This window comes from Protopterus annectens, chromosome 13.part0 (genome assembly GCF_019279795.1).
Source record: "Protopterus annectens isolate FY-2018-M chromosome 13.part0, PAN1.0, whole genome shotgun sequence".
NCBI classification, from domain to species: Eukaryota; Metazoa; Chordata; order Ceratodontiformes; family Protopteridae; genus Protopterus; species Protopterus annectens.
In genome coordinates, this window is record NC_056747.1 from 287808546 (window position 1) to 287831268 (window position 22723).

A 22723-nucleotide genomic window follows, 5' to 3' on the forward strand; every position below is an offset into this window, starting at 1 on the left:
GAAGTGTTCCCTGAGGGTATGGAAGGTTTCCCCAAAGGAAAAGTCCTCCAGAGGTGATGCAGAAGGAATAGATTCTTCTGCATCTGAGTCTTCATAGGCAGTAAGAGGAATTTCCTCTTCAAAAACAGAGGAGTCCGATCCCTCTGAGTCTAAATCGGATAAGATGTCTGGAGAAGAATCCCTTCTCCTTTTAGCTGGAGTAGCCTGATTACCCCGGATAAAAGTGATGAAATCCTCTGCCATTTTAGGCATTCTAGTTTGAGGAGGGGGAGAAGTAGTGGAATGGAGACTTTTTGCTGTTTTCTTAGGAGTGGGTCTAAGTCTGGCCTGAAGGGTATCCCTCAGTGCCATCGGTGTGTTAGTCGGTAGAGAGGGCAAAGGCCTTGAAGTGAAATCCAAAGTGCGAGCGGTATCCTCGGAAGTTGTTGCCTTAGCGGCTCCGGACCCAACCGGGGGCGAGAAAGCCGAAGGCTCGTTAGACAATGCAGACATTTGCGGCATACAGGACTCTGAGAGGGTCTCAGTAAAGGCCTGCAAAGAAATCGAGTCAGGTATCAGGGGCTGTGAAAGCACCTCACTGAATTCCGAAGAACTGACGACCTGCTTAGCGGTATAGTCGTCACAAGGCATGGCCTTATGCGGTCTGTCTCTATCCTGATCTTTACATTTTTTTTCAGTAGATCTGCGGTTTGCTGATTGATGGATGTCATATTGGTAGTCGGAGGTAGAAGAAAAAAATAACCGGCTGCAAACAGAGCTTTACAAAGAACAGTTCTAGTGTTAAAGAGGGCACAGAACCAACAGCGGGGTACGTCGTGGTCTGGGCCTAAGCAAGTGACGCAGTAAGAATGGAAGTCTAGGTGTGATATTTGCTTTCCACAGGCGAGACAGTAATTGACTTTTTCAGACATCGGTTAGTGCAAGAAAAAAGACGGATCCCCAACAGGGTACTTAGCTTTAGATGTTTTCAGCCAAAGTTCGAAATCTGGAAACAGCCGACCGGCACTGTTGTGAATTGCTTCTGCTATGGGCTCCAAGGCAAGAAAGACTGAGGTAATGGCATCGCCTGCTCTCCTTTATAGCTCGGATGACCTGACGTCACCCAGCAAGCGACAGCAGCCGATGCACAAAATCTTGACTCTGGTATTCGGACAGACTGAGGGCTACCACAGCATGGATAACCCAATGGTGATTACTGCAGCAGTGAGAAATGAAGAACATCAACAAGTTATTTTCTCTAGTGCCTCGGCTTTTCAACCTTTGCAGAATATAACTTCATTTTCCCATCAATCCCTTAAATACAAAAACCTACTCCATAATTATCCAATTAAATAATTAATACTAAAAAAGACAGCTATATCTGAATTATAAAAAACATCTCCATTTGCATTCCATGTTAAGACCCCAGGGGACAAAGTGTTGAATTTCAAAATATAAATGGATTCCTTTCTCCAAAGCTTCCTTTTTATATCACACACATCAAATAATTCCTTATTTATTTGTTATAAAATAGTAGCTTGTAATCCATATGGATCACTTTATTGTTGCTTTTTGCTCTTACTTTAAAAGACACACACACAAGTTTTCATTTGTTTTCCCAACTCACATGTGGTTATCCTAGTTTGAGACAGAAAAGTAAAATAAATAAGCTTTCTGAAAAAGAGAATCTATGCTGCATATTGTACATACATATTAGTAGAGATAATAAAATATTATCTGGGTTTGCATGGCAGTAAAGTAGTTAAAAGTTTATGCATCACAATTCCGGGGTTCATCTCTGAACACACATACTCCTAGTGTCATTCCCATAACTATACGGACACTTAGCTACATTTGTTTCAAGGACAATCAAGATACAAAGTTTTCTACTTCCTCAATCACACTTCCATATTTCACCTTCTTTCCCCACTGCCAACACACACTGTCCCTGCTTTCACCAATATTGCCTACTTTACAACCTCTCTCACTTGTCCCTATTCTCTCATTCTCACTTCTTCACTTTCATCTTGCTGTCCTACGCTCCTATATAAAACTTAGGTTTACAGTTATGTATTTAAGACACACTGTTTAAATATGAATGTGTATTATATCTGTATCCATCGACAATGCATCTCTTGTCTCATTATTTCTGTAACTGCTATCACCAATTGGCCCGGGCCATGCCTGGAAAGGACCTGTTTAACCAGTTAACAAATATATGTACATACGTACGTATAAATAAATACATACATACATACATACATGCTGTTAATATTTTGGTAGTTGCCACTGCACTTACAACGGAAGCAAGTTCACTTGGGTCTATGACTAAGCTGTAACAGACCTTTCTGTGGTAGTAGCTGTGTATCTGAGAAAAGGTCATCCGTCTCAAATCAACAGCAGCTCCAATGCACTACTAGTTATAGAAAAAAAGTGTAAAGAGAATTTTACAGCTTTGAAAACAATAAAAACACTCACCTCTTCTACACAGACACCGAACAGAAACTGTGTCCCTCTGATGAATTATCAACTTTAAAAGATGTTAAGACAATTCACTCTGCTACATTTCTGTATGACAGTGAAGTATACACTATTCCACAATGCACTACCCTGGTAAACCCATACAAAATAAAGTAAATAAACACAACAGCTTTGCTTCTTGCCAATGCTCTTTTATGACTAGCACTGGTCTCTGTTATCCACTTACTCAACTGTAGAGCATAACCATACTGATAGGTGTTTAACAAATTTTTAAGCACATTTCTTATGTCAGAAAGGTGCATAACTACATTCTGAATTCAGAGAAAAATGATGTAACTATATATGTTGTTGATTATACACGTTTGTTTGCTGTATATTTCATCCTGACTGGGCACTCACTTTCTTGTAACAAACCACTGTACTGAAATCCATCATATTAGAAGTCAGAACCATCACAACCATCCCAAACATACTATCTTCTCAAACTACAATGATACTGTTTGAAAGAAGTTTTCCATGGATATAAGACAGCAAAAGTCCAACTATATACAAAGTAAACCACCGATGCATTCTACCTCTTATACCAAGGTCACACCAGTGAGGAAAAGGGAAATGCCCCTCAATCAGGAGTTTGTTGATTTAATGACATGAATCCTATGCTTGTACGCACGCACACACCCACACAAGCCACAATTTCAGTGATGAAAGTTTGAGAGTTCTGTAACCAGACAAGGCAGTGATGGTCACCTTTAAAAGGAAGACGTGGTTAGAGGCTGGATCACTTAAAACAGTGAACAGCATATAGTGATGAAAGACATGAACAAAGGAAGGAAGGAACTTCATCAGTAAATCATAATGGCACCTGACAAAGATCACGTCTAAAGCTTTTGTTCATTTAAAAAAAAAGCTTTAAATTGAACAGAACATCTTTGTGCTTGTGATCACTTATTTGGTGCAAAATTATGAATTTTTAATTCAAAAAGAGATGGAGCATTAAGTTTTAAAATTCCTGTGCTACAAAGAAATGTCACCAAAGCAGCTTATAATACCTTGTTTCAGACAGTACACCCTGCTTGAACACAAGATGTCATTCTGTGACAGATTCATTCATTAATGTTTTAATTGATAAACAATTCTAAGCAATTAATTTCACAAAAAAAATGTTTAACATCTTTTGATAATTAGTACTCCTCCCCTCGCATGCATATACATCGGCATTAAAATATCAAGAGAAAACAATGAAAAGAAAAGGAAAAAACTAATGCTGGGGCTAATCATTCATTCACAGAAACAATCACCAAACAGCATCAATATAAAGTAGTTATCTCTGACGAAAAATGGATCTCAGGGCATTCATGCTGGACTTCAGTATACTGTGGGAATTTTAAAACATAATGCTCCATTTGGATTTAGAATACTTTGTTTTACATAAAATAAGTGATTGCAAATGCAAACACTTTCCCTGCTTTAAGGTAAGGTTTCTGAGAATGAAAGAATACTTCTGGCACCAAGGTTTGTTCAAGCAACACAGCAAAGACTTGTCTGGCCTGAATCAGATTACAAGTTGAACACAGACTCCCTAGCTCACTTGGTCAGTTAGTCACCTTTTTCAGAAGTGTAGGCATACGGTAACATCAGCATGTTACATTCATGTTTCAGCACTATTTACAAAAGTTATGTTATTATAATGACACATCTGGATGAGCAAGTCCATCCTTGGTAACAGAAGAACTAATACCAGCAGACAATATCACATCTTGGCATATGAAGCTTACTACTTTGGTTCCTCCACATCCCATAATGTACTGCAATATTCCTCCTCTCCACAACTGTACTTACGCAGTGTGAAGAGGACAAAACTAATAATAAACCTCTAGAATAATTTGCAAATTGAATGGGAAGGAATGTGGATATGTTACCAAGGATGGGTCTGGTCACCTAGACCTGTCAATTTGGTTATGTACATAACTTGTGTATTTAGTATGAGGAGTTCCATCCTTTGTAACAGAAAGTCAGAGTCCCTAGGTAATCCTCCTAGGCGGTTCCCTCAGAAAAATGCAGCCCCCCCCCCCCACAAAAAAAAAACCTTAACCAAAACATAACATCCAGCTTGTAGTGCCTTATAAAGGTATTAAGGAAAGACCAAAATGCCTGCTGCACAAATATCTGCATTGTGGGAAAAAAGCTTGAAAGATAGTAACTGTTCTAGCTGAGCAGGTGTTAGTCATCGAAGGAAGAGGTTTGACATTTTTAATATAGAGAAGTAGGGTGCAATCCTTCAAACATTTAGCAAAAGTGATTTTTGAAACCTTGTACCGCAGATTTCCGACTGAGAATCAAATGAGCTGGGGATTTTTTCCTTACAGATTTTTTTTAATAAAATCAAGTTAACTGGATTCATAGAAAGGGTTTGCAACTTATGAATTCTTGCTGAAGTAATAGCCACAAGAAAGAGTGTTTTCCAGAAGCAAAGATAAAAATAAATAAATAACTCGACTGAAGAGCCAGCTTCAAAAGGGAGGAAGGATGAACTTCAGGATAAAGATCCCAACAACATACACTATCTTTAAGTGAAAACTTAAAGAGAAAAGTAACTTATGCACAGAATGTGCAATCTTCCAACAATGCCACAGACAAGGAGCTTGTTCCCATGTAAAAATTAGAGATAGCTGTTAAATTAATCTTGATAGAAGAATAACTGAGCCTGAAGTCAAAGATCTGAGCTCGATACTCAAGAACTAAGAGTACTGGGACAGTAAAAGGATCCAGATCTCTAGATGTTGCCCACAAACAAAAGTGTGCCCACTTACTCTTGTACATTTTACAGGTACTGTGCTTCTAGGAATATGTGATTATCTGAACTACCCTATAAGAAAACGAAGGTTTACTAGCCATTAATGGAAGTGGAGAAACCACGGAGTTTAAAGATACAGAGTGAAGAACCAGAAAGGGCTTTCCAGACAATGGGAAAGAAGAATCCTAAATGGACAACAGCAGAGAGGTTTCTGCAAAAGATGAAGCAAGTGCAGGGAAACCACATATGTCAAGTCCAAAAAAAAGAAGCTACGAGGATGACTTTGGACTTTATGTTTATCCAGAAAGCCAAACTACATATCATCATCAGTGGAAATGGGGGGGTGTAGAGGAGTCCTGGGGCCATCTCTGGGTGACAGCATCATTGGCGTTCCCCCAGTGGTAGGATAAATGATTAAAAGCTGATGAACTTGGATTTTTCATGGAAGCAAACAGGTCAGGGCATGGATTGTACCACTGATGGAAATGTTTCTGTGCCATCCAGGAGTTAATGGACCACTTGCAATGCATTAGCTCATAACAGCTGAGCCTGTCTACAACGAAGCTGGTCTCCACTAGATTTAGTTTATTTATTGACATCTGTCAATACAAAAATACAGTTGGCTAACAAAAAGAGGCTGGATGACACAGCCCTCCTAAACCTTCACGGCTTCTTAGCTCAGGAGATAGGAGTGAGTTCCCCTTATATACTCAAGTGCAAGACCATAGCCCATATTGTCAAACTGGACAGCAATTACGTCCTGCAGCAGACAGTCCTGAAAGGCTACAAGGGTAAGGAGTATTGCCCTCATCTCTAGTATTCTCAAACAAAACTAGACTACCAGTGAAAAAGCAGTAAAACTACCGAGCTAGAACTTAGACTTTATTTAAAAAATAAAAGTTAGCAGTTTCATCTCTTACTGAACATGCTGGAGCTGAAAACTTCATCAGACTTTTTTTTCCCAAGTTTAGGTTTATTTACGTGTCTTTTAGAAAACACCTTTACAATCACATAAGAATACAAAAATAAAACAAAACACAAGTACAAACCACACCATCACAGGCCAATTCAACAAGCTATGCTTTTAAAGCTTGCCTAAAACCTGTTGAGAGTATTAAAAAAAATTAAATGAGGTAGTAAGCACCTTGCTTGAAAAAAACTAAAAAAAGCTCAAACGTCTGAAGCTTCAAAACTGACCCATGGAACTGCCAGTAGCCCCTCCATGACTGAATGAAAAAACATACCAGATAGCACTATGAGCTCCTTCAGGTAGCAGGAAGCCAGGTCATGAATGAACAAAGACTAACACTAGGATTTTAAAAATAATTCTACAGCAAAGTGCGAGCCACTAAAGGCTGCACAAAACAAGTGTAAAATGTTGGTAATGTGATGTACCAGTACATAGCCCCTCTACAGAATTCTGCACCATCTGTAGGTGACTCAACTTGGTGACAGTCCAAGGTAAAGGGCACTGCAGTGGTCCAGTCTGGAGGAAACTAAGGCATGTACAACAATCAAAAGATCTTTTTGAAAAGGTGCTTAGTCCTGAAACCGTTTCTCAAATGGAAACAGGAGGACTTCACAATGGTCACTACCTGGTCACAAAATATGAGCAATGAGTCAAGAATAAAATAGATTCCACATCTTGGTAATAAATTCAAGCTTGTCCCCACTGATAAGAGTGATCTAGTTTTGCTTGACTTTTTCTTTCTTCTGAAGCTGGAGAGCAGGTCATCTCCAATACGACCTTCCTACGGCTTCACACACATTGGACAGTATTCCCTTTGCATAATGTCCCTCTACTCTACTCTACAACAGAAGATCCACAGCATCTGCAGCCTGTGGAACTGGAATTTGGAATACATTTCCTTATGTCAGGTTCATTGGTCATATTAAATGCCTTTTGCAAACTTCAGGAATCTGAATTAATGAGACACAGGATCTGATATCTAGAGTCCACTGAAGAACTCCTTTGTAGCATCTGGTGAACCACAATCATGAAAACTGCTGCTGCAATTCAATCAATTCCAAGTTTCTTACACAGAAGCAACTGATGGTTGTTAAAAAAACATACACACTGGAATACTTTGTGCTGGGGAAGCTGAACCCAGTCCAAAGGGAAACTGGCTCTGCTCCTGACTATCACATCTGCAGCTGATTAAGGTAAGGGAGGGTTCCAAATTGAACTTTGTAAGGTTTATTGTAATCGCTAAGATTTGATAAAACTTGATCAAAGACTTTCAAGCAAAAATAAACTATGAAAAGGAAGGATGAGGGAGGAGTCAGTCATTCACGCAGAGAAATATCTTTGACCCTACAGCTTCTGATTGGCTACTACCACAAACATAGAATTAGTGAATTCCCTGGATGGTGTGTGAAATAAAATGGGAGAGCGCTGAACTGGTACAGACTACTATCCAAAAGTAAAAGTACAGTTGTGTACACTTACCATAAATGTAGACATTGGAGTGCATTCAGTGTTGCAGTCCTGACTGTTGGGATTCCCTGCAGTGAAAGCCATTGGCCGGCCCATCTATCAGAGAAAATTCTTTTAGTCTCCCAAGCTGGTGGACGCCCTAACAGACGTCAGTATGCTCAGGTATAAAGTGAGCCAAGCCTGTGTCATCATTTCAGTATTCTCTTGACCCCTTCTAGGAGGAGCCCAAATTGTACCATAGGTGAACCAAGGTGGGTGGAACTAAACAAGGGTAGTGTCCCATTGCTATTTTAGTTGATTTCTTGTAGCCTACCTAATAGGCTGGGGGGGGGGGGTAGGAAGGAAGGAAAGACTGCAACAGTGAATACACTCGAACATCTACATTTATGGTAAGCGTACACAATTGTACTATGTTCTTCGTGTTTTACTGTTGTAATCTTGACTGTTGGGAAGATTCCCAAAGCTTTATTGAGGGTGGAAGGAAATCATGGAGAAGAGAGATTCCCTGCAGGACTGCAGATGCAAATCCTGCTCTAGATTTAGAAAAGGCTGCCAGATGATAGTGCCTTGTGAAGGTATGCACAAAAGACCAAGTGGCTGCCTCCAAAATGTCTTTAGTGGACACCCCCTTAAGGAAAGCTGCAGAAGTAGCTGTGGCCCTTGTTGAGTGTGACCTAATCAAATCAGGGGGCCTTATGCCATGATGGCTGTAACAGAAAAAAATGCAGTGGGATATCAACTTGGAAGTTGTCTGTTTAGAAGCTGGCTTTCCTTCACAGCCAGTGGCAAAGGTTATAAACACCTGGTTTGATTTCCTCAATAATTTTGTCCCGTCTATGTAGAACCGTAGCATTCTGTGTACATCCAAAGAGTAAAGTATTCTTTCCCCTCTGTTCTGGGGGTTGGGGAAGAAAATAGGTAGGTGAATGGCCTGATTTAGAGAGACATGTGTGACCACCTTAGACATGAAAGAAGGGTTAGTTCTGAGGGAGACCCTGTCTTTATGGAACATAATGAAAGGTTACACTGCCATTAGGGCCTGCATCTCTGATACCCTCTTGTCTGAAGTGACAGCCAGTAGTAGGGCAGTTTTCCAAGTAAGAAACTTTCAAGAAGCATTAGCTGCAGGCTCAAAAGGAGGAAAGGTCAAATTTTCTACGACACAGTTGAGGCCCCATGGAGGGACGACTTTCCTCCTGGGAGGTCTAATGTGAATGACACCCCTAAGAAATTGTTTCAGCAGGGGGTGTGAAAAGATAGGAGGAAGAGTAGGGATGCAAGCAGAGATGGCGGAGGCATGTATTTTAAATGGAGGAATAAGAGGCCTTTATCCACCATAATGACCAGGTACCCCAGGATGGTTAAATGTGAGCTGAATTTGGCTCAAGGTTGTATTTCTGGCACCAAATAGAGAATATTTTCTATTTGGCTGAGAAAGATTTTCTAGTGCTAAGCCTTCTAGAAACTCTTTTAGAATGTTCTGCACCTGCTTATTTAAGTTAGTGTTGCAGTTGGGTGCTGTGGAATTATCCAGGCTGAAAAACTGTGAGTCTGAAGACTGAGATGCACAATCCTCCCCTTGTTTTGAATAAGGTCGTCTACCCTCAGCCAAGGTTTATGGTTGCTGAGCTCTAGGAGAAACAGAAACCAGTGTTGTCTGGGCCAGTCCAGTGCTATCAGTATGGCCCTTGGACCCTCTTCCCTTATCTCCTTTTCTTTAGAAGCACTCGAGGCAGAAGAGGCAAGGGGGAAAGGCGTAAATGAAGAGGCGAGTCCATGGGAAGGAGAAGGAATCTATTCTCCATACAGACATCTGCCATGTCCTGGTACAGAATTTTTTTCAGGTGAATGTCGTCTTTGCTGGCTAATAGGTCCACCTGTGGGACCCCCCCCCCCCCATTTCTGAGTTATGCTGAGAAATATTTCCCGATGCTATTCGTGAGGGGGTATCAAGTTTCTGCTGAGGTGATTTGCTAGAGTATTTTGTTCTCCTTGCAAATATTGTGCTATAAGGTGTAGCCATAGAGAGTGCAGTCTCACAGACTTGCATGGCTAGACAGTACAGAGCATAGGAATGCATGCCTCCCTGCCAGTTTATTTATGACATGACTGCGGTACTGTCTGTTTGTACTACCAGGCCCCCTGGTATCCATTCTTCTTTGAAGGCCAGTAAAGCTTTTTGTGCCATCCATTTTTTTTTAATTTATGTGTTTCTTCCTGTACTGTGTGTCCATATTCCTTGGGTTTGGAGGTGTTGGACATGGGCCACCCAGGCTATATCCAAAGCATCAGTGGTGAGGGTTTGGCCCTGGGGTGTGAATTTGAAGGATAGGCCCTGATTTAGGGTGCAAGCCTGTACCAAACATGCAAACTCTTGTTTGAGGCAAGCTATCACTTGTATTTTGGTGTCCAGGGAATAAAAGCTCTGGCACCACACATTCTTCAGGTATCACTGAAGTTTCTTCATGTGCAGCCTGGCTCGGGGCACCATGAGGATACAGGATGCCATGTATCTTAGCGCTCTGAGGAATGTGATGCACTTTTTTCCTGGATGTTTTGGAAGGAGTCTGTCAAAAAAGGTGACTTTGTCTGGTGGGAGGAATGCCCTCTGTAGTGAAGAGTCCAGGAGTGCCCCTAGAAAAACTGTTTGGTTGGGACAGTGATGTATTTCTTTGAGGTTTAGTATGAACCCCAGGAAAGTCAGGAGATCCTGTGTGAATTTCAGGTCCTTGTGGATCTTTGACAGATCTATTGCTTGTATCAGGCAATCATCCAGGTAGGGGTAAATCTGGATCCCTTTGGCCCTGCAGAAAGCAATGGCAGGAGCCAACCAAATCGTGAAAATCCTTGGAGCAGTAGACAATCCAAAGGGCAGTGCTGAAAACTGATGGTGACTGAAGCTTGCTCTGAAGTGAAGAAAGCTGTGTGACTTTTGTATGGGAATTTGCAAACAGGCATCTTTTAGGTCTATTGAGACCATGAAGGTCTGAGGAGTTATCACTGGTGGCAATTTCTGAAAGGTCAACATTAATTTTGGCACCCTGAGAAACTGATTTAAGTTGGACAAGTCCAGTACAGGACACCAAGAACCTTCCTTTCTGGGGACTAGAAATAGCCTCGAGTAAAAAACATTCCCTTTTTGTTCTAGTGGAACTGGCTCCACCATTCCCTGGGAGCACAGAATTTGAATTTGTTCGAGAGCCTGTGATTTTTGATTTTCGAGGTACATTTGGATAACCAGAGTATTTTAAAGGCTCTCTGAAAGCGACTTTGTAACTATTTGAAATAATGTCTAGAACCCACTGATCTGGTGGGTCCAGTTTTGATGGAAAAGTGACAGCCTTCCTCCTAGTTTTGGGATTGAGATGAAAGGATAGATCAATGAGAGAGAGAGTGGGGTGTGCCCTAGGACGACTCTGCTTGCGAGTTTTGGAGGTCCACTGCTTTGATCTTTGCCTAGGGGTTCTGTCCTTCTGAGGCTTCCTCTGTTTACTCCTAGGTTGGGTGGGAAAGGACCAATGCTTAGCAGGGAAGGTCCTGCTGATCCTAGGAGGTTGCACTTGCAGAAAATTCTTTATCGTTTGCATAGACATAGCCATATCCTCCATCTTTTTAAGGACTGCTTCTGCTTTAGGAACAAAGAGGCAGTCTTTGTCAAGGGGTGCATCAAAAAGGCTAGCCTTTACATGATCAGGAAGAGATTGCACCCCAAGCCAAGCATGTCTCCTAATTACTGATCCAGTGACCTCTACCCTGCAGGAGGCCTCCATGCCATTGTGCCCACAGTGCAGAGAATGTTTACCTACCTGGAAACTGCAGTGTCACATATCTAAAAGTTCCTTGGAAAGATTTTTATCCTCTAGGACTGATATCTTTTGTTTAAGTTGATTGAGAAAGGTTTGCTGGTATATGACCATATGGAACGGACAGTTGAGGGCCCTCATAGTCAGAGTGGCAGAAGTGTATACTTACTTTCCAAACCCATTAAGGGCAAACCCATTAAGGGCACTACTCTCTTTGTCCATAGGCAAAGGGATCCTGGAGGAACTGGCTCTAGTCCCTTTAGACCCTGGAGTTGACCACTTCTGGGTCAGCAGAGGGGTTCTTAAACAGATATTTATGAGAGTCTTGTAGCCTGTACAACCTATCTGGTTTTCTAGGGGCACCACTTCCAAAATGGGTGAAATAACTAAGGGTATGTATTCAAAGAGGTCCAAGACCGCCATAAATCTCTTTTTGGCCTGGGGGTATTCTTGTGCCTCTCACTGAAAATGCTGGCTTACAGCATGGAGAGTCTCTCCAAAGGTGAGATCCCCTGGTGGGAAAGCAGAGGGAAGACTCTCCTCTGAATCAGATTCCTCATAAGATGTGTAAAAGCATCCTTTCTCTGATCCAAACTCCTCCAAATCAGAATCTTCTTCTGATTGCAATGGGTATGGAAAATTTTCAGAAGGGGTATCCCTTTTTCTTTTTCCTGGGGTTATATCCCATGTGGTCTGTCTAGCCCTTACAATGTTAATTAAGTCTTCAGCCAGTTTGATCAAATCCTGTTGGAATCCCTGTAACTGGAAGCCCATAGGCCTAGATGAAGGCCCTGCCACATTACCTTTCTTTGGGGTGGCTTTGGCCTTAAGCCTAGGTCCGTCTTATACACTGGCGCCTGACTCTCTGGGTTGAAAATACACCTGTGTAGGCCTAGGCCCTGATGTGTTACTGATATGCAAGCACTTGTTGGAAGCCACGGCCTGCTGAGCGATCTCAGACCCAACCGATGAGCTAAAGCTATGAGCTGTAGAACTAGAAGTGACAGATGGCATGTCTGACTCCAAACGAGTCTCAACAATTGCCTGGGTCACTGTTGGGTTCTGCAAGCAGAGTTGTCTCGAAAGTACGAGAGGGGGGAGGGGCAAGAGGGAGAGAGACACAAGGAGGGAGGGAAAGAGAGAGAGAGGACAGAGAGAGAGAGAACAAGAACAGAGAGAGAGAGAAGAGAGAGAAGAGAGAAGAGAAGAGAGAGAGAAGACAGAGAGAGAGACAGAAGGGCAGAAGAAGAGAAGAGAGAGAGAGAAGAAGAGGAGAGGAAGAGAGAGAAGAGAGAGAGAGAAGAGAGAGACAAGACAGAGAGAGAGAGACAGAAGACAGGAGGCCGAGACAAGAGAGACAGGAGAGAAGAAGACACAGAGAAGGCAGTGAAAAGAAGTGGGAAAAATTTTGACCCAAAAGGGGAAATTGAAAGAGATTGAGAAAGTGGGATAGACAAGAAGGGCAAGAGAGAGACGAGAGTCAGAGGAGAAGTGATACTATTAGAGAAGAAGGGAGAGAGAGAGAAGGACATTAGCATAGGAAAGGGATCCAGGAGGAACGGGAGAGAAGACAGAGAAGAGAGCAGAGGGAAACAGATATTTAGAGAGAGGGGACAACAGGTTAGGGCAGACTCAAAAGGGAGAAAGAACAAGGGATGTATTCAGAGAGGCAAGACCGAAAAGAAAGAGAGAGGGCCCGGGAAAAGAGGGACAGAGGGGAGGACAAAGGTGAGAGGGGGAAAGCAGAGGAAGAACCCCAGAAAGAAGAAGAGAGAAAAACACCTTGGGGCAAACCCAGAAAGAGAAAAAGGGGGTAGCAAGGGAGGAAAAAAGAGAGAAATTTGGGGGAGATAGACAGAGAGGGAGAGCCAAAAGAGAGAGAGATTGAGCCAGTTTGACAACAGAGAGAGAACGAAGGGAAGCCATAGGACAGAGAAGCCAGACAGAGGGGGGGGGGCTGGACTAAGCAGGGAAGCAGACCGGGTTGAAAATACACAGCAGAGGCCTAGGCTGAGAGGAAAAAGCAAGCATGTTGGAAGCCACAGCGGGAGCAGACAGACCCAACAGATGAGCAAAGATGAGGAGAAAAGAAGAGACAGAGGGAGACAAAGAGAACAATTGGGGCAGTTAAAGGTTAAAGAGGGGAAAAGACCCCCAAGAAAAGAGTAGGAGAGACAGAGGAAGAGAGGATCAAAGAAAGTACAGTTGAGAAGAAGAAGAGAGAAGTGAGAGACTGTCAGAGAAGAGAGAGGCGGAGACAGCAGGAGGCAGAGAGAAGAGAGAGAGACGAGAGAGAGCGAGACAGCCGACGACAGAGAGAGGAGTAAAAGCTGACAGAGAAGACAGAGTTTTCCAGAGAGAGCCAGAGAGAGAGAGAGACCCATAATGAGCAAAAGACGAGAAGAAGGGGAAAAAGGAAAGACACAAAAGTAAAAATAAGAGGGGACAGGAGGGAGGACAGACGCAGACAGGAAAACACGAACAACATTTAGGAGAGAGACAGAGAAAGACAGAGTTACGTGCAGCAGAGATGAGAGAGAACAGAGACAGAAAGAAAGGGAGGGCAGAGAGAAGAAGGCAGGAGAAGGCCAGAAGACGAGAGGCAAAGCGCCAGACTTAGAGAGGAAAAGGAAGAAGAGAGTAGAGAGAGACACTGAAACAGAGAGAGTCAAGAGTTGGAGGAACCGGGGGAGCAGAGAAGGACAGAGACGAGAGAATGAGGAAGGGAAAAGGTGTGAAGAAGAAAAGAGAGCAACCATTTAGAAATGGGTTTTGAAAGGTGAGGGGGAACTTGAAGCAGAAGAAACAAACAAGGGCGAGGGGACAGGAGAAAGAAGGAGAGACACAAGGAAAAAATTTTGGAAAAGGGGAGGGAAAAAGACTGGCAAGTGGATAGTTTGATTTAAAGCCACTTTGGAAACCACCTTAGGCATGAAGGTAGGATTAGTTCTCAAAGATATCCTGTCTTGATGAAAAATAATATAAGGTTCCACAGCCATAAGAGCTTGTAACTCTGAAACTCTCCTGGCAGAGGTTAGTGCTAACAGGACAGCTGTCTTCCAAGAAAAAAACTTGATGTCAGAAGAGGTAGCAGGCTCAAAAAGAGGCAAGGTTAGTTTTTCCAAAACATAGCTGAGATCCCAAGCAGGAATGGGAGGAGATCTAGGAGGTCTTAAGTTCTTAGCTCCTCTGAGAAACGGTCTCATGAGCTGGTGGGAAAAGATGGGAGGGTCTTATTATAATGAGCAGAAATAGCAGAGGCATGTATCTTAATGGAAGAGAAAGAGAGACCCTTATGTAAGAGATCTGTCAGGTAAAGTAAAATTAAAGTAATGTTAGGAAGAAGAGGATCAGAATCCCGAGCCTGCATCCAGGAACAAAATCTTTTCCATTTTCCTGCATAAGATTTTCTAGTGCTAGGACATCTGGCTTCTAAAATGAATCCATAACCTGCTTGGGTAGGAAAGAAGAAATCAAAGGCCCTGGATTAACCAGGCCGCCAGGCTGAGAGTTCTGACATGAGAGTGCAGAACCTGACCCTGATGTTGAGACAGAAGGTTCGGAGACTGAGGTAAAACCCAAGGGGGCTCCAGACATAGGTTTTTTTTTAGAGTTGGATACCAAAACTGCCGAGGCCAATTTGCAGCCAGCAAGATTATCATCTTGGGCTTGTCCTGTATTATCTTCAACAAAACCCGTGGAAGAAGAGGAAGAGGCGGAAAGGCATATCCCGAGAGGTTCCTCCAACTGAATGACAGGGCATCCACTTTCCAAGCTTCTTTGTGGAAAGTCCTGGTGCAAAAATTCTGTAGTTGATGATTGAGATGGGATGCAAAGAGGTCTATGTGAGGACATCCCCAGACTGCTGTTATCATCCTGAATATTTTGGTGTCCAGCATCCACTCGTGTGGATCCGAAAGGTTTCTGCTCAGACTGTCTGTCAGGAAGTTCTGTTTCCCTGGTAGAAACCGAGCTTGAAGATCCAGATTGCAAGCTAGAGCTGTGTTCCATAGATCCATGGCTAGTCTGCAAAGGGGGTAGGAATGAGATCCCCCTTGCTTGTTTATGTACCACATAACTGTGGTGTTGTCCGTCCGTATTAGTAGTTGTCCTGGTCGTAAGAGATTCCTGAAGGCCAATAGAGCTTTCTGAACGGCTAACATTCCCTTAAAGTTGATATGCAGGTGCTTCTGATCCTTTGTCCAAAGGTCCTGCAGACAATTTCCCTGAAAATGGGCTCCCCAAGCATAATCCGAGGCGTCCGTGGTTAGAATCTGAGTGGCAGGAGGCAGACGAAAGGGTTTCCCTTTGTTCAGAGCACATGCCTCTGGACCACCAAAGAAATTCCTTTTGAAGGCAAGGAAGGACAGAGATCAGTATGTCTAAACTGTGGCAATGCTGAGAACATACACTTTTTAGGTACCACTGAATTTTCCTCATGTGTAGTCTTGCATATGGTATGACAAGGATGCAGGAGGCCATGTAACCCAAAGCCTGCAGGAATTTCCTTGCAGATAGTTGAGTTAAAGTTGCCAAGGTTCTGAAAGTTGAAGCCAGCTGTAATTGTTTTTCGGATGTCAGAAATGCCATCTGGGTTGTGGTGTTTAGAAGTGCACCCAGAAAAGTTATCTGTTGGGATGGTGTCAAATTTGACTTTTTTATGTTTACAGAGAATCCCAGGAACTTGAGGAGGTTCTGTACAAATTCTAGATGCTGGAGTAAGACATCCTTGCTGTCTGCCTGAATTAGACAATTGTCCAGATAAGGGTAAATGTGAATTCCCTTGAGTCTGCAATAAGCTACTACTGGAGCCAGGCATTTGGTGAAGACCCTGGGCGCAGTAGACAATCCAAAGGGCAGCGCAGAGAATTGAAAGTGCCTCGATCCGGCCTTGAACCTGAGGTATTTCCTGCGATCCTGCCGGATGGGAATGTGTAAATATGCCTCCTTTAAATCCAAAGTTACCATCCATGCATCTTTGGACAGCATTGGAAGTAGCTGCTGTAGAGTAAGCATCTTGAATTTTGGAATCTCTAGAAAGGTGTTCAAGACTGACAGATCCAGAATGGGTCTCCATGAGTTTTGCTTCCTTGGGACTAGAAAGAGCCTAGAGTAAAAACCTTTTCCCATCTCTGAAAGTGGAACCAGTTCTATGGCATTCATAGTCAAAAGAGCTTCCACCTGGTTTAAGGCCTCCGTCCATTGATGTTTTGGAAGGTCTGGCCATCCGCTTGGCCTTGGCAAGGTATGAAAATGGAATTTGTAACCTCTTAAAACCACATCCAAAACCCACTTGTCTTGGGTTATCTGAGTCCAATTTTGATAAAAAAAGAGAGACTTTTCCTCCAAGAGGGGCTTCCAGGCAAGAAGGTCCTGTAGCCCAACAGAGGGAGTCATTAAGTTTGTTTCCTTTGAGTTTGTGACCTGTCCTCTCCTCCCCTAGGGGTGGAAGTAGTCCACTGTCTAGGTCTATAAGAAGCTTGTGTTTGAGGCCTTCCTCTGGACCGTCTATATCTACCTCTCTGAGGCCTGTCTGAAGTGGGAAAGGACCTATTTTTTGAAGGCCAATTCCTGCTAAATCTATGTGGCTGTACTTGTAAGAAATCTTTAACTGTTTGCATGGATTTCGCCTTATCCTCAATCTTTTTAATCACCTCTTCAGCTTTAGATCCAAACAAAACATTATGCTGAACAGGAGCATCCAATAATTTAGCCTTTACCTGGTCAGGCAAATTTTGTTCTTTTAGCCATGCATGCCTTCTAATAACTGTGCCAGAGGCCACAGCCCTACAAGAAGCCTCCAAGGCATCAAATCCACAGTGTAAACCATGCTTCCCAACTTGTTCAGTGGCATGCAATAAGTCATGCAATTCCTTATCATCTGCACAGGCAGAAATAGAAGTAAGCTTTTGTTTTAAAACAGGCAAGAGAACTTGTTGGTATTTTAGCATATGAAACTGACAGTTTAAAGCCCTAATGGACAAAGTAGCAGAAGTGTACACCTTTTTGCCCCATCATTCTAAGGATCGAGAATCATTTTCAGTAGGAATGGGATTTTTGGCAGAAGCGGCCTTAACTCCCTTAGGACCCTGAGAAATGGTTTCAGGGTCAGCAGAAGGGTTCTTGTATAAAAACTGATGGGAATCAGGAACCCTGTAATATCTATCAGGCTTAACAGGAGCAGGAGGAAAGGAATCAGGGGTTAAGTTAGCCTCCGAAAAGGCATCATCCACAATATCCAAAACAGGAGGAATAGCCAGGGGTCTATGTTGGGGAAGAAGAAGAAAATCCCTCAGTCTTTTCTTAGATTCCGAATACTCCTGTCCTTCCCAGTGGAAATGTTCCCTCATTCCATGTAAAGTTTCCCCAAAACAGAAATCCTCAGGGGGAGAAGCTGAAGGAATGGAATCTTCAGCATCAGAATCCTCATAAGGAGGGAAAGAATATTCCTGATCAGAAGAAGAAACTGAGGAAACAGAAGCCTGATCAGAGGAATCATAATAAACATCCTGCCTTGGCCTTTTATCTGGAGGGAGATGTGAACCCCCTAATCATAGTAAGTAAATCCTCCGCCATCTTGAGTAACTATTTCTGTGACTTGGGAGCCGGTTCAGAGGAGGCCTGTGTTGTAGTCTTTGCTTTAGAAGTCTTTGCCTTTGTCTTTCGCTTTGTCTTTATTAGAAGCCGAGTTGGCCTGAAAACCCCTTCGGAAGCCGGTACCTGCACAGTGGCTCCGGACCCATCCGAAGGAGCATTGTCCGAAGGTCCTGCAACAGAAGTATTTAAAGGCCTGGTTGGCTCCTCATGAGAGTCCGTTTCGGCCGTCGGTTCTGAAATGGCCGACGACAAGGGCTGCAAAAGCGCCTCACTGACGACGGCCGAACCTGAAGCTGGCTCCACTTGTGCGCTATCAACAGATTTGGACCTCGGAGGCCTGTCTTTATCCTTGCGATGTTTGTGAACTCCGGTAGCCAGAACCGTATCCGACGACATTTTGTAGTTAAAGCACATACCGAAGTAATGAAACACAAAATTGTACCTTCGCTTAATTGCACGTTGATTGAATCTAGCACAAAACGCAACTAGCTACGTCGTGGTCAGGGCCTAAGCAAAGAATACAGTAAGAATGAAAATCCTTATGAGGTATTTGCTTCCCACATGAAATACAATTATTAACTTTTTCTGACATTGGAGTGGAGCAAGAAAAAAGTTTCCCCAAAGGGGTACTTAGCTTTGATCGGAGAAGAAAATCTTCAGACTGAAGTATATCAGAAAAAAAAAATAGTCAGGAGTCAGTCAACCGGCACTTGCGAACTGCTATCACCGCATGGCAAGAAAGACTGGAGAAGATGGCGTCGGCTGTCCGCTTTATACTCCTGGCGCTCTGACGTCAAGGAGCATGGTTGAACAGCCGACGCCGGACCCAAACTTTGGGATTCTGGCCGACCGAGGGCTGCCTGCCGGCAGGGGAGACCCCTACAGTCATGACTGCAACAGTGAAACACGATGAACATCTAGGAGGTCTTAAGTTCTTAGCTCCTCTGAGAAACTGTCTCATGAGCTGGTGGGAAAAGATGGGAGGGTCTGTATTATAATGAGCAGAAATAGCAGAGGCATGAATCTTAATGGAAGAAAAAGAGAGACCCTTATGTAAGAGATCTGTCAAGTAAAGTAAAATTAAAGTAATGTTAGGAAGAAGAGGATCAGAATCCTGAGCCTGCATCCAGGAACAAAATATTTTCCATTTTCCTGCATAAGATTTTCTAGTGCTAGGACATCTGGCTTCTAAAATGACATCCATAACCTGCTTGGGTAGGAAAGAAGAAATCAAAGGCCCTGGATTAACCAGGCCGCCAGGCTGAGAGTTCTGACATGAGAGTGCAGAACCTGACCCTGATGTTGAGACAGAAGGTTCGGAGACTGAGGTAAAACCCAAGGGGGCTCCAGACATAGGTTTTTTTTTTAGAGTTGGATACCAAAACTGCCGAGGCCAATTTGCAGCCAGCAAGATTATCATCTTGGGCTTGTCCTGTATTATCTTCAACAAAACCCGTGGAAGAAGAGGAAGAGGCGGAAAGGCATATCCCGAGAGGTTTCTCCAACTGAATGACAGGGCATCCACTTTCCAAGCTTCTCTGTGGAAAGTCCTGGTGCAAAAATTCTGTAGTTGATGATTTGAGATGGGATGCAAAGAGGTCTATGTGAGGACATCCCCAGACTGCTGTTATCATCCTGAATATTTTGGTGTCTAGCATCCACTCGTGTGGATCCGAAAGGTTTCTGCTCAGACTGTCTGCCAGGAGGTTTTGTTTCCCTGGTAGAAACTGAGCTTGAAGATCCAGATTGCAAGCTAGAGCTGTGTTTCATAGATCCATGGCTAGTCTGCAAAGGGGGTAGGAATGAGATCCCCCTTGCTTGTTTATGTACCACATAACTGTGGTGTTGTCTGTACGTATTAGTAGTTGTCCTGGTTGTAAAAGATTCCTGAAGGCCAATAGAGCTTTCTGAACGGCTAACATTTCCTTTAAGTTGATATGCAGGTGCTTCTGATCCTTTGTCCAAAGGTCCTGCAGACAATTTCCCTGAAAATGGGCTCCCCAAGCATAATCCGAGGCGTCCGTGGTTAGAATCTGAGTGGCAGGAGGCAGACGAAAGGGTTTCCCTTTGTTCAGAGCACATGCCCTGGACCACCAAAGAAATTCCTTTTGAAGGCAAGGAAGGACGGAGATCAGTATGTCTAAACTGTGGCAATGCTGAGACCATACACTTTTTAGGTACCAATGTATTTTCCTCATGTGTAGTCTTGCATATGGTAGGAGAAGGATGCAGGAGGCCATGTAACCCAAAGCCTGCAGGAATTTCCTTGCAGATAGTTGAGTTAGAGTTGCCAAGGTTTTGAAAGTTGAAGCCAGCTGTAATTGTTTTTCAGATGTCAGAAATGCCATCTGGGTTGAGGTGTTTAGAAGTGCACCCAGAAAAGTTATCTGTTGTGATGGTGTCAAATTTGACTTTATGTTTACAGAGAATCCCAGGAACTTGAGGAGGTTCTGTACAAATTCTAGATGCTGGAGTAGGACATCCTTGCTGTCTGCCTGAATTAGACAATCGTCCAGATAAGGGTAAATTTGAATTCCCTCGAGTCTGCAGTAAGCTACTACTGGAGCCAGGCATTTAGTGAAGACCCTGGGCGCAGTAGACAATCCAAAGGGCAGCGCAGAGAATTGAAAGTGCCTCGATCCGGCCTTGAACCCGAGGTATTTTCTACGATCCTGCCTGATGGGAATGTGTAAATATGCCTCCTTTAAATCCAAAGTTACCATCCATGCATCTTTGGACAGCATTGGAAGTAGCTGCTGTAGAGTAAGGATCTTGAATTTTGGAATCTCTAGAAAGGTGTTCAAGACCGACAGATCCAGAATGGTTCTCCATGAGTTTTGCTTTCTTGGGACTAGAAAGAGCCTTGAGTAAAAACCTTTTCCCATCTCTGAAAGAGGAACCAGTTCTATGGCATTCATAGCCAAGAGAGCTTCCACCAGGTTTAAGGCCTCCGTCTATTGATGTTTTGGAAGGTCTGGCCATCCGCTTCGCCTTGGCAAGGTTTGAAAATGGAATTTGTAACCTCTTAAAACCACATCCAAAACCCATTTGTCTTGGGTTATTTGAGTCCAATTTTGATAAAAAAAAAGAGAGAGTTTTCCTCAGAGAGGCGCTTCCAGGCAAGAAGTTCCTGTAGCCCAACAGAGGGAGTCATTGAGTTTGTTTCCTTTGAGATTGTGACCTGTCCTCTCCTCCCCTAGGGGTGGAAGCAGTCCACTGTCTAGGTCTATAAGCAGCTTGTGTTTGAGGCCTCCCTCTGGAGCGTCTATATCTACCCCTCTGAGGCCTGTCTGAAGCTGGAAATGACCTATTTTTTGAAGGCCAATTCCTGCTAAATCTAGGTGGCTGTACTTGTAAGAAATCTTTAACTGTTTGCATGGATTTCGCCTTATCCTCCATCTTTTTAATCATTTCTTCAGCTTTTGATCCAAACAAAACATTATGCTGAACAGGAGCATCCAATAATTTAGCCTTTACTTGTTCAGGTAAATTTTTTTCCTTTAGCCATGCATGCCTTCTAATGACTGTGCTAGAGGCCGCAGCCCTACAAGAAGCCTCCAAGGCATCAAATCCACAGTGTAAACCATGCTTCCCAACCTGTTCAGTAGCATGCAATAAGTCATGTAATTCCTTATCATCTACACAGGCAGGAATGGAAGTATATAGAAAAATTAGTCAGGAGTCAGCCGACCGGCACTTGCGAACTGCTATCACCGCACGGCAAGAAAGACTGGAGAAGATGGCGTCGGCTGTCAGCTTTATACTCCTGGTGCTCTGACATCAGGGAGCATGGTTGAACAGCCGACGCCAGACCCAGACTTTGGGATTCATGACTGCAACAGTGAAACACGATGAACATCTTAACTTATGCTTTTCTTTTTTTTTTTTTTTTTTGCGCTTAGGTAATTCGAGTTCAGGACAACCGGATGAGGTCATTGGATGTGACTGTACAGACTGCCGTCTCAGAAATCGTGCTAACAATTCAGACATATACGTAATAGTTCTAGCATTAAATCTAGCATAGAAATGACAATTAGGAACATCGTGGTCTGGACCTAAACAAATAACACAAAGCGTATGAAGTCTCTCTGTGGGATTTGTTTACCAAAGAGGAGATCGTATTTACTTTATCTGACATGACTTAAATAAAGGAGTTCCCCAACGGGGTACTTATTTGTCCGCTAACAACTTTTCTCTGGTGAGGACCAACCGACACACCTATACACTGATTCAGCCTCCGGCGGCAAGAAAAGACTGAAGTGATGACACAGGCTGGGTCCCTTTATACCTGAGCATGCTGACATCGGTTAGGGTGTCCGCCAGCCTGGGAGGTAAAGAGAGTTTTCTCTGGTACTCAGGCCGGCCGCCAAGGGCTTTCACGGCAGAAAATCCCAACAGTCAAGAGTGCAACAGTGAAACACTAAGAACACCCTTCGAAAATCCCTGACTAATCTTGATGTGGATGCAGGTGTCCTGGAGGTCCAGAAAGCACATCCGTTTCTCCTTTGGTTAAGCATGGAAGGATAGGGTGTACTGGGAGCATTCAAAAGGTTTCTTTCAGAATAAAATTATTGGACTGCTTGAATGCAGAAAAGACCTGAGGGTATTTTAAAAAGTATCAAAAAGCACCTG

General features: G+C 43.3%; 1 protein-coding gene across 1 annotated transcript in view; it reads right to left on the reverse strand.

The window, feature by feature from the left end:
• CERS1 (ceramide synthase 1) overlaps positions 1-22723 on the reverse strand; it is a 1087666-nt gene that overhangs the window by 966703 nt on the left and 98240 nt on the right. The window lies entirely within an intron of this gene.